The sequence below is a fragment of the Euprymna scolopes genome, chromosome 16, assembly GCF_053919585.1.
Source record: "Euprymna scolopes isolate OS-2025 chromosome 16, ASM5391958v1, whole genome shotgun sequence".
Classification (NCBI taxonomy): Eukaryota; Metazoa; Mollusca; class Cephalopoda; order Sepiida; family Sepiolidae; genus Euprymna; species Euprymna scolopes.
Window position 1 is genome coordinate 2289401 of NC_136497.1, and position 16996 is coordinate 2306396.

Here is a 16996-nt window from a genome sequence, read left to right on the forward strand (position 1 = left end):
ATATATATATATATATATATATATATATATATATATATATATATATATATATAATGATGACTGCAACGTCTTGTCAAACGAGTGCTACTCCATCAGACACTTAAAGTCCATGAGCCCTACCATGACTTTTTATTTATTTATTTATTTTTTTTAGTGGTACCGGCGAATTCACACACTAAAGCAGACATAACACTGATGTACACGCATACACACACATATATCCATAAACATACACACATATATTCATATATACATACATACACAATACATAATACATACACACACATGTATACATACACAAATACATACGCATATATACACGCACATATACAAATACAAACACACATATACATACATATACACATACAAATACGTACACATATATGCACATATATACACATACATTTAAATAAATATGCATACATATCTATGCATTTATACACAAACATACACATATGCATAGATACACATACATATACATACATACACAAACAAACACGCACAAACATATATACATATATACATACATATACACATAGATATACATACATATACATACACAAGTACATATATAAACATACGTACACATATACGTACATACACACACGGATACATATAATGATGGCAGATCAATTATTACATGCTTCCAGCATTTCAAGCCTATACGCGTCACAAATTTTCCATTGCTATAGGACTATTTTATAGACAAATGCCTGAGGGAGTATCTATACAAAGATGATGTTACACAGATTTAGCTTTGTACGACAGCTAAATCTCTCCCCCGGTTCAAAATGTTAAGGTCCAGCAACAAGCAAGAGCAAGATAGCCAGCAACAAGTTAAATTGCAGACCAGCTTAATGCGGGTACTGGTCTCCCGCTTTATGTTTTTTTAAATCAGAGATTTGCTTCTCCTAGAGGGGTTGCCTTCATCACGGCTTACGGAAGTCTTCTCAGCCCCACATACACATGGAAATAAACACATGCATGCACACATACATGCATACACACAGAATGCGCGCAAACATACATATGCATGTACACACACATGCAAACATACACACATAGAGGCACACATTATAAGCATGCACTTACATACGAATACACACACACATACAGATGCACATACATGTAAAATACACATGAAGGAGCGTTCCAAAAGTCATACATCCTCAATGATCAGGATGAACGTGATGGGTACAATTCAATGAGTTTGACAAAAAAAAAAAATCCAAAACAAACTAAATATACATAGAATCAAACGAAAAATCCATAATGAACAGAACAGAGTTTTTTTTATATATATTACATACATACATACATACACACACCCACACACACACACACACCCACACACACACACACACACACACATATATAGATTGCCATATTTAAATGGTTAATTAGGGAAAGAGAAATAATGTTGATGACTTCTTTACTAACTCAGTATTTGAGAGGTATGGAAAAAATTTAATGGAATATTTGAATATCGATGTGTTATATATATATATATATATATATATATATATATATATATATATATATATAAGCAAATAGTTAATAAAACATGTTAAAAAACACTTTCAAAAAGAGTTAAAAACATATTTAATTTGAAAAGGAAATATTAAATAAGTGGATCCTTAATACTTTCCTTCTCACCAGTGAGTAGGATTTAGCAAAATGCGGAATCGGATTTTGCTTGCAAAAGTATTTGATGAAACTACAAGTAAGTCAAAGATCTTAATTGATAACAAAAAGCGAAGCAGAGGGAATAGGATGAAGAAAAAGTGATTCCACGTAAAATACTTTTGCAAGCAAAATCCGATCCCGCATTTTGCTAAATCCTACCCTCTGATGAGAAGGAAAGTACTTCTTCGAAACTCCGCGGATTAAGGACTATCAAGTTATTTAATGTTTCCTTTTCAAATTAAATATGTTTTTAACTCTTTTCCAAAGTGTTTTTTAACATGTTTTATTAACTATTTGCTCTTATTATAAGCTCTATCTCCTATTTGGATTCATCGAGCTTTTACATCTGGTTGAGAGTACTTTATAAATATTAATTCTTTAATATTTATAATATACCATCTTAACTCATTTTGGTAAATTTAATTGTAATTTTTATTTTATATATATATATATATATATATTTATAAAGAGAGAGAGAGAGAGAGAGCGCGCGCGCACACACACACACACACACACACACACACACACACACACACATACAAAGCCTACAAGTTAAACACGAATAATTTAACAGATAGAAAATTGCTCCGCATCAAATTTTTAGTGAAGTTATTACATCTTCCAGCTGATCGTTGTTTATATACGCGCATCAATAATAGTGACTGGCATAATCACGTTGACACACCGGTTTTCGCTGGATCACTGAAGTCAAGCAACGTTGCACCGGGTCACTACTAAATGGGCGACCATTTGGGACTTACAGGTGCTGTATGTGCTGTTTATCTCGGCATTGTTTCCAGTCGTCCTGGACTTTTCCTTGCCACTGGACTCAAATAGTGCCGATTCAGGTGAGGTATGATTGCACAACCCTTACCTCAGAATTACAGGTGCAACTGGCCCTACAGGGGGTATCCTTTATCTTTCGAGACTGAACGGGGCATCGCGATGTGATTGGAAAACTCCTAATCTATTGAAGTTATTATGAATTATGAAATATTGATTCACGGCAAAACGGTGAGTTATGTAACCACATTGCTCCCCCCCCCCTGTAAACTTTGCACTTTTAGGAAAGATGGACAGCAAAACAAACAACTTAGTGAAAAAACATTTATTCGTGTACAAAGGTATGCAATATGTGCTTACAAGCGTCTGGGGATGCGATTGTTGGTTTCCTCTATTTTATTTTGTAAGACATAACACGTATTCCGTTAGACACACACACACACACACACACACACACACACATATATATATGCTCTGCGATAGTATTGAGCACTCTCTTCAGGTTTTTACTAATTACCAGTTTTACCATATATATATATATATATATATATATATATATATATATATATATACTTAAAATCTTATCGAATTGTATGAGTGTGAATTGATTTGGCATATTTAATGTAATTAATGATATATATATATATATATATATATATCGAGTAAATTACTATCGTATGCATTCATTTTAATATTTAGGAAAATTGAGAAAGCAAATTTATTTCAATAATTAATTTTTATTTTTTCTTCTTAGATTTATATGATTTTTTTCTTTCTTTACTTAAAAAAAACAACAAAAAAACTTTCGAGTTTCATTACTGCTTTCTTATTTCCTTTTTGTTTAACTTCAAAGTGTCGGACTTTATTTTATATGTTGTATTAGTGCGAACACTGCCGAAGGATAATTTTTTTCCATCATTTTTGACGGAGGGTGTACACTTGTTTTATATATACTAGTGAACCCGTTCTGTCAAAAATGACGAAGAGAAATGATTTCGCACAGCTACATCCAGTATTGGAAAAGGATAGACTCCGTTCAGTATAAATAGACAATGGATACACTCTGTAAGGGTAGTTGCGTTTATAATAAGGCAGAGGTGGCGAAATTCTCTACCGCACCTCCTGAATCGGCACTGCTTGAGTCCAGTGATAAGGAGAAATGCTAGACGACTGGAAACAATGCCGAGATTATCGGAGAGCAAATATAACTCCTGGAATTCTCAAATGGCCACCTATTTTAGTACTTACCAAGCTCAACGTTGCTTAACTTCGGTGATCTAATGAGAACAGGTGTGTCAACGTGAATTATGCTGTACATTAAAAAAAAAAATTGGAAAAAATAGACTAACTTTTAATATGACGATCAAACGTATTTTTCTTCAAACAATGGACTATAAATTAATTCCATTCTATATGGTCCGGAGTTGTTGGGTCGTTTCTTTTTATGGTAAGAGGTTTACAGTGATTTAAACATAAGAATCGAAAACCAGCTTTTAACATGCTGATATCTTATAAATGTCACCACATTTCGTTTAGTATTTTCCTCGTTAGGTAATTAATAACACACATATATATATATATATATATATATATATATATATATATATATATATATATATATGTATAGTATGTAAACATATTCTGTTTACCGAATAAACAGTAGATATAAATTTCGTAGCTGAATGTGCATTGCAAAAATTTTACGTCCAACGCATTGGGAGACAAACACAACATATGGCCGTATAGTACTTTAAGAATATTATTGGTTTCTTTTTAATTATTTCTCCTCCCTTAATTATAGACACTGTTGTTTAAAATATTGTAATGGATAACCACCCCATCGCCATGCACATTATTAACAAGTAAAAAATGTTTCGTATTTATTACGAACAATGCTTTGTTTAGTTAAAAGATAATAAATACAAATGTGTATTTGGTAAAATTCTACTTTCAGCTCCATTAATCGGGAGATGAACACAAGAAATAAAGAAGTAAAACATTATCGTAGACTTTATTGTATGACACTATTATTATTGCTAAATATTTACCCCCTTCAAAAAAAATAAAAATGAAAATAATCATTTTGTAATTATTGAAGAAATCCTTCATTTTTATGAAAGGCTTAAGTTCAGGTTTTTCTTTCCGTCAGTAAAGCAAAAAATTACCAATATACCTAGCAGTTATAAGTATTATGAGCAAGAAAGTCATTTGAAGCAACTTATATCCGTTATATTTGTTCAATTCATTATTGTTTCGGTCAAACGGTGACATTCTGATTCGCTTGATTCAACACGCACACACACATTATATATATATATATATATATATATATATATATATATATATATATATATATATATATATATATATATTCATTCCAAAATAGCGAACATTTCTGTAAAAGTCTGAGGACGCTACAGACGGCCAAAAAAACGGCCGTGTAGCCAAAACAATAATGTAACTTAACAGAAAGATACGGTAATAAAAAATAAAACGTATATATATATATATATATATATATATATATATATATATATATATATATGATATTAAATGAAAGGTAAGGAATAAAAGTTATATATAACTTTAATCTATCATGAGAACAATGGGGAAAAGTTAATTGGCAATTAAGAAAAACTCTTTAACCCATGGCATTTCGAAACTAAATTCTTCTCTTCAGAAGAGGAGAAGGGCAAGAATTATACAAAAAACAAATGATATTTAAAAATGAAATTAGAATGAAGGAGTATGATAATATGGTAAATAGTAATTAAAAGTAGGCACAACATATAAGGGCACATCAGAAGGATAGCATATATGCATCAGAGTTTTTCCTTCTCTTATATATTTATGTATATAGTTATCTTGTATTTCTGTTTGAGAAACGGTGTCTACCAAACTCCTCTGTTATTTTCGTTTGCAGACTTGAAACTTGATATATAGGAGATTTGGAAATGTGGAACAACTTCAATTTAGTCTTTAGCCTTTGAAACAGCTACTAAGTGGTCAACATTGAAAAATGTGAACGATTTAAAGCGCTTTTCTGCGCATGTGCAGATATACACATAGCTTAACTTTGTTATTTTTTAATTTTTATATGCATGTGGACGTGGCTCAGAGGATAACGAATAAGGTTGAAGAGTTATATGTCTTCATTTCTATTCCAGCTGATGCCTTTGGAACCACTACACTATATTGGGTACACTATGATAATCGATATAGAATTGGCTCTATAATATTAAATACAAAATCTGCATCAAATAAAATGTATTTAATAAGCGTATTTTTACTATATATATATATATATATATATATATATATATATATATATATATATATATATAATAATGATTGCAACGTCTTTTCAGACGAGTGTCACTCCCTCAGCTACTGAAAGTCCATGAGCCCGACGATAACCATAACTTTAGTCCTGCCGGGGGAAAAAAATTTCACTCACTATATACTCAACGAAGTTTTGATGTACAGACTTAAAATTTGATATATATATATAGTATTCAAACATGTGGATAACATTTAAATCTGTTTTCACCCTGAAAAAAACGTGCTGCTAAGGGGTCAAAATAAAAAAAATGGTACTTGGGGTTATCAGATTTTTATATTGGCTAACTTTTTCACGAATGCGCATGCGTGAATCGTTAACGTGACAGATTGCATACGTTAAGAATAAGTTGGTTTAAAACACGTTCTAAATAACGTGTCAAGCTGGCCTAATGGTTATCGTACTTGACTTACTCTCTAGGTTTGGATTTTGATCTCAACGTAAGTATATGTTTTATTACTCACAAGAAAAACCATAACACTGGCATGCACATGTTCCAGTTTCTTTTCGTTTTTATACTTCATTCTTAAAGGAATTTAACGTTACGTTTAATACCAGGTAACGTCATATATATATATACATATATATATGTGTGTGTGTGTGTGTGTGTGTGTGTGCGTGTCTGTCTGTCTGTCTATCTGTGTCTGTCTGTGTGTATGTGTGTGTGACAGAAAGGGTCTGAAAACGATGGAAAGTCATGTGATCACTCATATTGAGAGTTTGACGTAAAGATGACATTTTGGCAAAGACCCAATTTCCAAACTTTCCTTCATCTGTAACCAGTTTATCGAGTGAATACCATTTTCCTGGCTAATTCTGGAACACTTTCTGGCCAATGAGCTCTTGCCTAAATAAAACAGGTCATGATTGAAACTCGAAATATTAAACAAAAAAAATAGAAAACCAATGTTTTTGTTGGTTAATACTAGTGAGACCAATTCATGTCTGTTTCACGGTTAATACATTCTTTTCGATTAATTACTCCTGAGACTTTACTATTGTAACCAGATCTTTTTATATTTTGAAATGAACAAAAGTTGTAAACTTCCCATCTGTGGAGCACATTACGACAGCACTACTTCCTCACAGAGTATAACATAGTGATCTTCAAGCCAAATGTCACCAATTTTTTTATTGTTACATTTCACCCCAAACAAGACACAGTGCCACTTTGATGTAAAGGTCTACTATCAGGGACATAAGTTCCAGGGATTCTATGAAGGGAGTTGAGCAGTAAGATGTCTGTTCACATTACACTTGAATATCTACATGTCTGTACAATTGGGGAAGCAAGAAGCAGTTCTGGGGAAGAAAATATAGAAGAGTATGCTTTCTTACATCTAAGGATATCTACTGTGTAGGGGCGGGGCTTTACTGCTTGTCAGGGTTGTCGGAGATACTTACGTCGAAAGGGTACAAGGGCTTGTAGTTCGTTGGAGCATCTACCATTAAAATATTTGTAACACAATCAGAAGCATGCAATATTTCGTCGATGTGACAGAGGTTGAATCTTAGGTGACAGTTCAGGGCCTTTTAGGTTGGCAACTCTCGTTTGACCCCTGTTCAGGAGTGGGAGACTAGTAGCAGATGCACCAGCCCAAATGTGACAACAATACTCCATACATGGGCGAATGGTTGCCTTATAGAGGTACAGGATACTTTCAGGCGTAAGTGACTTTTTTGCATAGTAGAGAGAGCCCACCTTCAGCAGCAGCCTTCGCAATGCTCTCAATGTATCTGTTCCAACTCATGTTCCCTGTGAACGTTAAGTTGAGGAGTTTGAAAGAAGTACTTTCAGGTAAAGTATCTTTAGTCATAGCTATTGGTGGCCGAGAAGATTCCTTGTAATTATTAAAAGAACCGAGCTTAGTCTTAGCAGCATTTGACGTTACCACCCATTTTTTACCCCATTCCACTACAGTCTTTGAAATATCGTCTTAATTTTTGTTTATTTTCTTCATCGTTTTCACTCCTCTCATATCACTGTTCATTAATTGTCAGTCTCAGCATCATTATTTAATTGTCAATCTCAGCATCATTATTTAATTGTCAATCTCAGCATCATTATTTAATTATCAATCTCAGCAACATTTAGCCTTGAACCCTGACTTAACAGTAGATAAAATTACAGTTTAGTTGAAAGTTTATAGTTAATAGGAACATTTTGAATTTATACTTTTCTAAACGCTACTACTGCACAATTGAACAGTAAAACTCGAATTTTAACATGACATTGCTAGTTCCATATTTTTTAACCGGATCCATGTGAAGAGATGATTGTTGGCTGTTCCAAGTTTGAATCCCGTTTGTTCCACAAAATCTCTTTCGATTAGGATGTTTGCAACCTTCATATAGTCACTCCCGTAAGTAGCAAATATTTTTCTAGAAATAATTATGACTAGAAAATATCGGAAGAAACCAATGTCAACAATAGACTCTTCAGATTCATACAATATGATGCTGATGAAGATGATCTATTACATTATAAAGAAAAACAAACATTCAAGAATCACTTTCAATTTTTGGTTAATTTCTACATGAAAACTCTATGCTATTTCACCCACTAAACAATCAGATTCTACTTTATTTAGACGATCGCATGTAAACACCCTGAAAGACTTGACGTAAAAAATATTACATGCCTCTCTTAACCTACCACTACCACTAAAACTAACTTGTACTCCTCTATTCGCTCTAACCACTTTAACATGTTTGTAAGGACTCTAACAGACACATGCACAGACTACATAATCTGCACTAGAATCAGATGACGAGGCCTTTATGTAATTTAGACTAACTTTACAACATACCGTTAGCTATTTATATTTTCTTTCCCTTGAGCCAGGACTGTACTCTAATCAATCTCGTCTCTGGCAGTATAGATGTAGCACTTTCCCTAGATATTAGTGTCCAAGCACATGTATTTGGTGACTTTAGCGTTCACCACAGTAATTGGATTGGCTTCTCTAAGTAGCAGCTAGTAGCATCAAATATAACGTTTACATATCCCATTCCTTGACACAGAGTTATGTTCCCGATCCATCTCCCAGATCGTAAGGACCAGCAAGCCTCACTCCTGGATCTATTTCTGACTACAGTTCCTGAGGATTGTGTAAGACATGCCCATTGCCCTCTCGGGAATGCTGATCACGCTTGGATAATGGTAGGCATCAACCAAAACTCTCGTTCCCAAGTTGAAGAGCCATTGCTCAAAACGACAAGGTATTACAATAAGGCTAAGTCAGATCCAATCAGGGATCACATCAGAGATGCCACATGGGGAAATATCTTTTCTGTTTCTGCGGAACAGCGTGCAAATGAGACCACTGAATGGTTCAAAGCGGCAATTGAAGCAAATGTTTCCACACGGAAGTTAAATAGAAAACCATACTCTCACCAATGGTTTACTTTTACATGCGCAGTGCCATTGCTCAGAGGCAACATGCATACCGTAGATTTAACCGACATAAGTCCAGTACAAATAAACAAAAGTTTACAGCAGCTAGAAGTAATTGTAAATTAAAAATAGCGACAGCTTAGAGAGAATATACCGAAACGACCAGAAAATGCATTGAAGCGCAAGAATTAGGGACTGGTGATTTCTGGAAAATCAATAACAGTGTAGTAAATAATGGGCAATCAAGAATTCCCCCACTATCCAACAATCTTAAAGTTGTTTGCACGACCATCGAGAAGGCTAACCTACTTGCCAGTCGGTTTTGCTTCCAACTCTACAATGGACCCAGCAAACTACTCCCTCTCAGATCTTCCTTAGCGGCCAATAGCCATACGAGATGATTTAAAAATCACCCCTTGTCAAGTACATAATTTCATAAAGAACCTAGACACCACAAAAGCAGTTAGATCGCATCCAGGCTGTACGATTAAAGAAATGCTCCGCTGACGTTGTACCAGTTCTCTCCAGACTTTTCAACAAATTCCTTAACGAATCTTGCTTTCCTGACTGCTTGGAAACTGCATCTGTGGTAGAATGTTACAAGAATTTCGGCGAAAGCACTGACCAATCAAATTATTGCCAAATAAGTCTCTTCTCTCTTTTTGCCCCAAAATATTTGAAAAAGTTGTAGTTAGTAAAAGAGAGATCTGGAAAGTATGACGGATGAGACCGAGTTTCAAAGCTCAATTCGTCATACTTCTACATTATCGGTTCTGCAGCATGCAATCGAACATTGTCGTGGAGGAAAATTGGTCCTTTTCTGTTGACTAATGCTGAGTATTGTTGTCGAAGTTTCTGATGCATTTCAACATTTTTTTGACAGTATTTCTCCACCGTTTCGCCTGTATTAAAAAACTGTAATGAATGAGACCAGTCGCAGACCACCGAACAGTTAGCATGATCTTCTTTGTTGCAACTCTGGCTCGGGGAAGTGGAACTTTATCGGCGTCTAACCACTGAGATGAACGTCGCTGGTTGTCGTAAAGAACCTACTTTTCATCGCAAGTCACAGCCCGGTCGAGAAACGGGTCGTTTTTGTTGCGCAAAAGAAGGGAAGATAACACTTCATAACGGCATTTATTTTGCTTGTCGTTCAATTCGCGAGGCACCCATTTATCATGTATTTTTGTCTTTCCAATCTCTATCAAGTGGTTGGAAATCGGCATATACATTACATCTAATTCAGAAGCAAGTTCTCGAACAATTATGCATGGATTGGCTTTGACTAAATTAATCTTAATTAATCGTTGTCAACATCCGATGGTCGACCAATAGGCTCATCATCTTCAAGACTCTCGTCGCCGCCACACAATTTCTTAAACCACCGTTGTGTTGTGCGTTCAGTAGTTGTTTCAAACACTATGTTGATATCTGTTTCAGCAGCTTTTCGGCATAGCTTGAGTTGAAATAAGAAAATTGTGCGAATTTGCTTTTTTGCCATCTTGTATTCAACGTTGTGAAAAGAAGCCATAATTGTTTTAAAATTATTGAATTTAAACGATTAGATAGAGCGAAAGATGATTTTTTAATGATATATAAAGTAAAGGTATTATAACGAAAACTTATTTGAAAATACATCATTTGAAATCTAAATTAAAAATTCCTCAAGTACTCTTTTCTCACCATAACAGATGATATACTGGGTGTTACCTACGATTAAACGTAACGTTAAATTCGTTTAGAAAAAGTAATATATATATATATGTATATAAGAAACTGGGTCATGTGTATGCGAGTATTATGTTTTTTTTCTAAACAGTTCACTTCTTGTTAGTAAAAAAGAAACTCGATCTGCGATCGAAACCAAAACCTAAAGACAGTGAGTCAAATCCAAATTGTCTGTAGTAGAAAAATTTGTTGAATATATAGGTTGAGAAGTTTCTTTATATACACACACATTCTCACTTTTATAGATATACTAGCAGGCCGTCTGACATTACCCGGTCGTAAAATACGCATAAACATTATATTTTAATTCATAGAGAAAAACTGAGCAATGTGCATGCGAGTATTATGTTTTTCTAAACAGATCATTTCGAGCTGAGTTCCAAACCAAAGCCAAAAACTGTAAGGCAAGTAGGATAAAAATCACGCATGATTGAAATGATCTTTAAGAAATGATTTTTGAATTTACTTATTCTTAACATAAGTAATCTGTAATGTTAACCATTCACGCATGCGCATTCGTGAAACAGCAAACAGAAACATTCAACGACGCCCACGTACGAATCTTTCAATTTGGATCCCTTAGCATCTATTTTTTTAGATGAAAACCAATTAAAAACTTTTCCACATGTCTGAATAACCTTTTTACTAAATTTCAGTCTGTAGATTAAAAATTCGTTGAGTATATAGGTTGAGAAGTGTCCTCACACACACATTCTTACTTTTAAAGAAAATAACATAGGATAAGACTAACAGTGCGCCCGGCGTTGGCCGCTCGTAAAATACGCATAAATATTATACTTTAAGCAGAAATAACATAGGTATTAAACGTAACATTAAATTATTTCGAAAATGAAGTTAAAAAAAGAAAGAAACTGAGACATGTGCATGCGAGTAGTTTTCTAAACAGTTCATTTCTTGTAAGTAAAAAAACAAGTCCGATAGCCATTAGTCGCGTGCTCCTGTGTAATGAATGAATGCGTGAATGTAGGATTGACATGAAATTCTTAAATATAAACTAAAATGACCGAAAAATGGGCTGAAATGACTTAAATAAATAAAAAGTAAATGACTTAGAATGACTTTAATGAACTTAAGGATGAATTGAATGACCTTAAGAATGACTTGAATGCTTAAAAAATAATTGGAATCCTTCAAAAACAACTTGAATGATCTGGAGAATGACTTGAATGGCTTTGAGACTGACTGGTTGTAAAGTGGGTGATCATTTTCCATTAAATTAATACAGAAAAGTGATCCCCCACTTTATATCACAATAAGTACAGCATGTAGTAAGAACAGATACTACACCTTGATCTTGACCAAAAGGCCAAGAAAAGGGTATTTATTTGCTCCCCCACCGAGCAAATTAGGCACAAGGCTGATTTTTAATGTGAGGAGTGAAGGAGAAATGGGGACCAGCTCCCCGAGGAGTAGGGGAGCTGGATAGTGATAATTGATATGAAGGATTGTCCCTACATTGACCAAGTTCTTATATGTGGGGTTGCCCCCACATATGGTCTTTACTTGCAGTATCTGCCGAAACAGATGGTATTTATTTGCTCCCCCACTGAGCAAATTAGGCACAAGGCCGTTTTTAATGTGAGGTAAAAACCAGCTCCCCTAAAAGTAGGCAAAAAGGGGTCACTCTGGTTACCAAAAATAATAATTGTCCCAGTATAGAGGGTTTCCTTCCATTGACTGGTACAAATTATCTTAAGTGTAGTATCTGCCGAAACAGATACTACACTTTTATCCCGGCCTGAAGGCCAAGAAAAGCTTAAAAAGCTAAGAACAGCAACTATTAAGAACAGACCTTTGATCTTAACCAAAAAGGCCAAGCACAAAAGTGTTACGGACAGACCGACCAACAGACCGACCGACGGAGTGACTTATAGAGTCGCTTGCACGCGACTAAAAATTACTAGAGCTGAAATCGAAACCAAAACCTAAAGACAGCGCGTCAAGTACGATTACCATCGGCCAGCATGACAAGCTCGTTAAAAAGGTGTTTACAAACTGAGTTATGGTTAACACAAGGAATCTGTAATGTGAAAGATTCACGCATGCGCAATCGTGAAACAGTTAGCAAACAGAAAAGAAATCCGACGACTCCCACGTACCAATTTTACAATTTTTAATCCTTAGAAGCATTTTTAGGATGAAAACTGATTAAAAGATTTCCACATGTCTGAATAATCTATATACTAAATTTCAAATGTGTAGATTTAAAATTCGTTGAGTATATAGGTTGAGAAGCATCCTCCTATACACATTCTCACTTTTATAGATTGCTTTATGTAGTCTCGCATAAAGCTTTACCAATTCCTAAGTGAAAACTATGAACTGTCTTCACCGCGAAAGAAAGTGATTTTATTTATTCTTCTATACTGTAATATGTCTTTATTTATTTTGCTCATCTGGACTTTTCTTGTTTTATCAATTAATCTCAAGTCAAGAGAAAGAAATCTAATACGAAATATACGAATACAAATTTATTTAATTATTAACTGAAAAACTATTTCTGTAGATTTCTTTCACTATTTGTGAATTGAATCATTTTGTTCATAAAATAATTTACAACTATTTTAAATTTTATTATATTTTAATTAGTATCGCCTGTAGTAAGGATTGAACCATGAACCCCCATAAGACTGTCACTTAAAACTGATTATACTTAGCACTGTATCCTTTGCGTCACATGTAAGATAACCGAAATGTTGTAGGAATAACAAACCAAATGAGAATAGTAGTCCAAACGATAGAAATAAAACAAATTATCATCCATTATCTCAAAAATTCCGAAACATATTCGATTAGTTATGTCTCTTTTCAAAACAACTTTTATCCCAAATGTGAATGGAAAAACATACTTTTTGTCGAAGAGAATTTAATAAACAACCACATTTGAGAATCAAAGGCAGAACAATAGCTTCACGCTTTGATTACGAATTCTGATCTCGTGAGAATTTCTCATGAGTATATAATAAAAACACTAATCCACCCTCACAACCACCACCACCACCACCACCACCACCTACTACTACTACTACTACTACTACTACTACTACTACTGGTTCACCTTATAACAAAAACAATATTTATTTGTAAATTCATATATATATATATATATATTTATATATATATATATATATATATATAAAACATATTAAAAAACACAATCTTCTTCCACAAACGGCTAAAATAATTCACGTGAACTTTTTCGAACACGATTGCTAGGAATGAACGCTGTCCACGCTACTAATCTCCAGTTCTTTCAACAGTTTTCTTTTTCTTTTTCATTTCGATACTTCGTTGTGACCAAGAGCGGAGGTCCGCTTGAAATATAAAAAATAACAATAAAAATATTAAATACAAAAGGTAACATCGTTTTTCATGCTTCAAAAAACCTCATAACTTTTAAATCACTAACCTAGAAGCATACGTGGACTTTTAACAGGGTTACCCAAAGTTTCCTGGATCGAATGATGATCGACGAATGTTGCACACTCCCATATTTTTATTGTAATCGAAATCGATGAAATTGCCCATTTTTCCATTAAATCGATTGCCTTCTCTAGTTGGGGACCCAGCGCGATGCATCAGAGGAAAGTTCACATACCTCTCGCAGTGACTTAGTTCACAATACAGTGCAGTCTGTATTTCGCTGTAGAGAACCTACTATTGATTTTATAAAGTTGCTTTTTATATATAATTGCTTGAAATAAAGTTTAAAATGCAAAATTCAAGTATCATGCTTCAATTGTACTTTCACCAGAAACATTCCTTTCGAATGCACCCCTGTCATACTAAGGAACCTACTGTTGATTTGATATGTCGAGCATTTCGGCATAAAACTTCTCAAATGCACTTGTGATATTAGGATGTGTAAGGTGTTAACTTTAGTCAAAATCACCTGATCCTCCTTTCATCGGATTATTTCGATTATCAACTATCGATAATTGTCGAAAACATTTCGATAAAAAAACTATCTAAGAACACTGCCAGACATATAAAGTAACTTCATGTGAGATTTCATAAAATTAGCCAAGCCGTTTTTGAGTCCATAAGGATTCAATAGAGAAGTAATTTATATACACATAGACAAATTTCTTTTTATATTATTGTAATGATTCCTTTCCCGCCATGCAAAAGTTATTGCGTAAAGCGTGTTTTTTCTACTTTCTCGACGAAATCATTTCCAATGACGAAAGAAAGTGAGAAAGCAAATACAAATTCTCACTCGAATAAAAAATCATTTTTCTTCTTCAGATAATCAGAAATGCTAAAATTTATCCCTGAAAAAAAATATTTTAGTAATATATCTAGATAAACAGCAAATGCGAACACTGACGAAGCGTAATGTTTTTCTAGTCGTTTTTAATGCAGGTGTTCATCAGTAATGCATCATATAATGAAGGGGGTCAGCACATTAATATTTAAATGGATCTTATTTTACCTGTAACACTTGTCTTGAGTCATCCATCATTGACAACAAAACTTTTATGAAGTTCAGTACGGTCAGAAAACACTAAGCGCAATGTCGAAGAATGTGCTGGTCGACCATTATTATGATCGTTATAATATTTGTAACAATAGAATGTCCGAAGAAATGTTATCATTACATAATAAATATTTATAGATAAAATTATTTATGTTAAAATGTTTTAACAGAAAAAATATTAGAACACAAACAATAATTAAAAATAGGTCTGACCTCTGATGTAATCTGACGTAGAGGCCACTTAAGATGATGTAGACCTTGGGAAAAAGCTTGAAAGACACGTGTTGGGAGTCAGAGAGATCAGACCGAATCGGTCGCCAGACGGAGAAAGACGGTCTACGGACATGGCTCCAAGTAGGGGAAAATGTTGAATGTAAAAAATCCAGGGCAAGCGTTGTAGGGGAAACATCCGAAATAAAGCTGCTGTAAATACCACCAAGATTTCGAGTTCTACGAATCTTCATTTGCAGCTTTTACGAGGATCCATCAAAACAAGACAAAAGATGGACCAGATATGTTCCCTATTAAGCAGAGGTCGAGACCCCAAATAAGTGTTATTCGTCTTTTGTGTTGTAAAGGTAGTTATGTATATTTTTATCCATTCATGAACTGTAATTAAATGGACAAACACACAAAGAATTTTAAAGTAGACGATCACAATGCTAAACGACCATAGATGAACACACATATACACACGTCACATAGATGACTGTGATGCGTATATACAGGCGTATATACACTATCATACAATCTAATAGCATAAGACACATGTATGCATAATATATAATCTCAACAATATTACAGTAATACAGTATAGAGTTGTTTTAAGTCAGAGGTTAGTGAACACCATTTGATCTTGCTAGTGAGCAATCACATGTAATGTCACGTGTGAGAATAACTAACGCGTAAATAACGATAAACCGTTGAGATTCTAACGGCACAGCATGTTATGAGAATAGAGAAACAATTAACTACATTGTATCAATTACACTATGGTAACAACAGACGATGTACAATTGGTCTAATCAATACCGTGAAAACTGTTTAAATCGGCTGGCATGTTCAAATGCTGACATATCTACTGTGATTAATTGTGTAAAGGTAAGAATCTACAATTAAACTGTCAGCTTATGTTAAAAATGCTCTTTCTGACGATACACTGAATTGTTTAAGATTTCTAATGACGCCCAATTTCCATTTAAGAATATACTACCGCAGCAACTACTAATAGTTTGGTACTGTATAATTCTATTAACAATAATACTAATCCAAATTAATTATCCATTGCTTAAATAATTATTTACTTACTTAAATAATTGATTACCTAAACAAGGCCCAATCAATTCAAATGACTAAATCTTGTATCTAAAAACCTTTGTAAGTGTAAATTAGTTATATATCTATACATATGGATTAAAAATGGACCGGTCTATCACTTCATTATGATATATTTTAATAGACAGACTTATTTACCAGTTTTAATTAGATGCGTATTTGCCTATTTGCTCAATTGTCTGCATGAATTCATTTTATGTGTACTAATAATTTAGACCCAAAATAG

At 33.9% G+C, this 16996-nt stretch overlaps 1 protein-coding gene and 1 pseudogene across 8 annotated transcripts in view; both read right to left on the minus strand.

The window, feature by feature from the left end:
• LOC145295825 (thrombospondin-1-like) overlaps positions 1-16996 on the minus strand; it is a 520485-nt gene that overhangs the window by 352333 nt on the left and 151156 nt on the right. The gene's annotated exons all lie outside the window — the stretch shown is intronic.
• LOC145296449 (U2 spliceosomal RNA) lies at positions 12148-12274 on the minus strand (annotated as a pseudogene).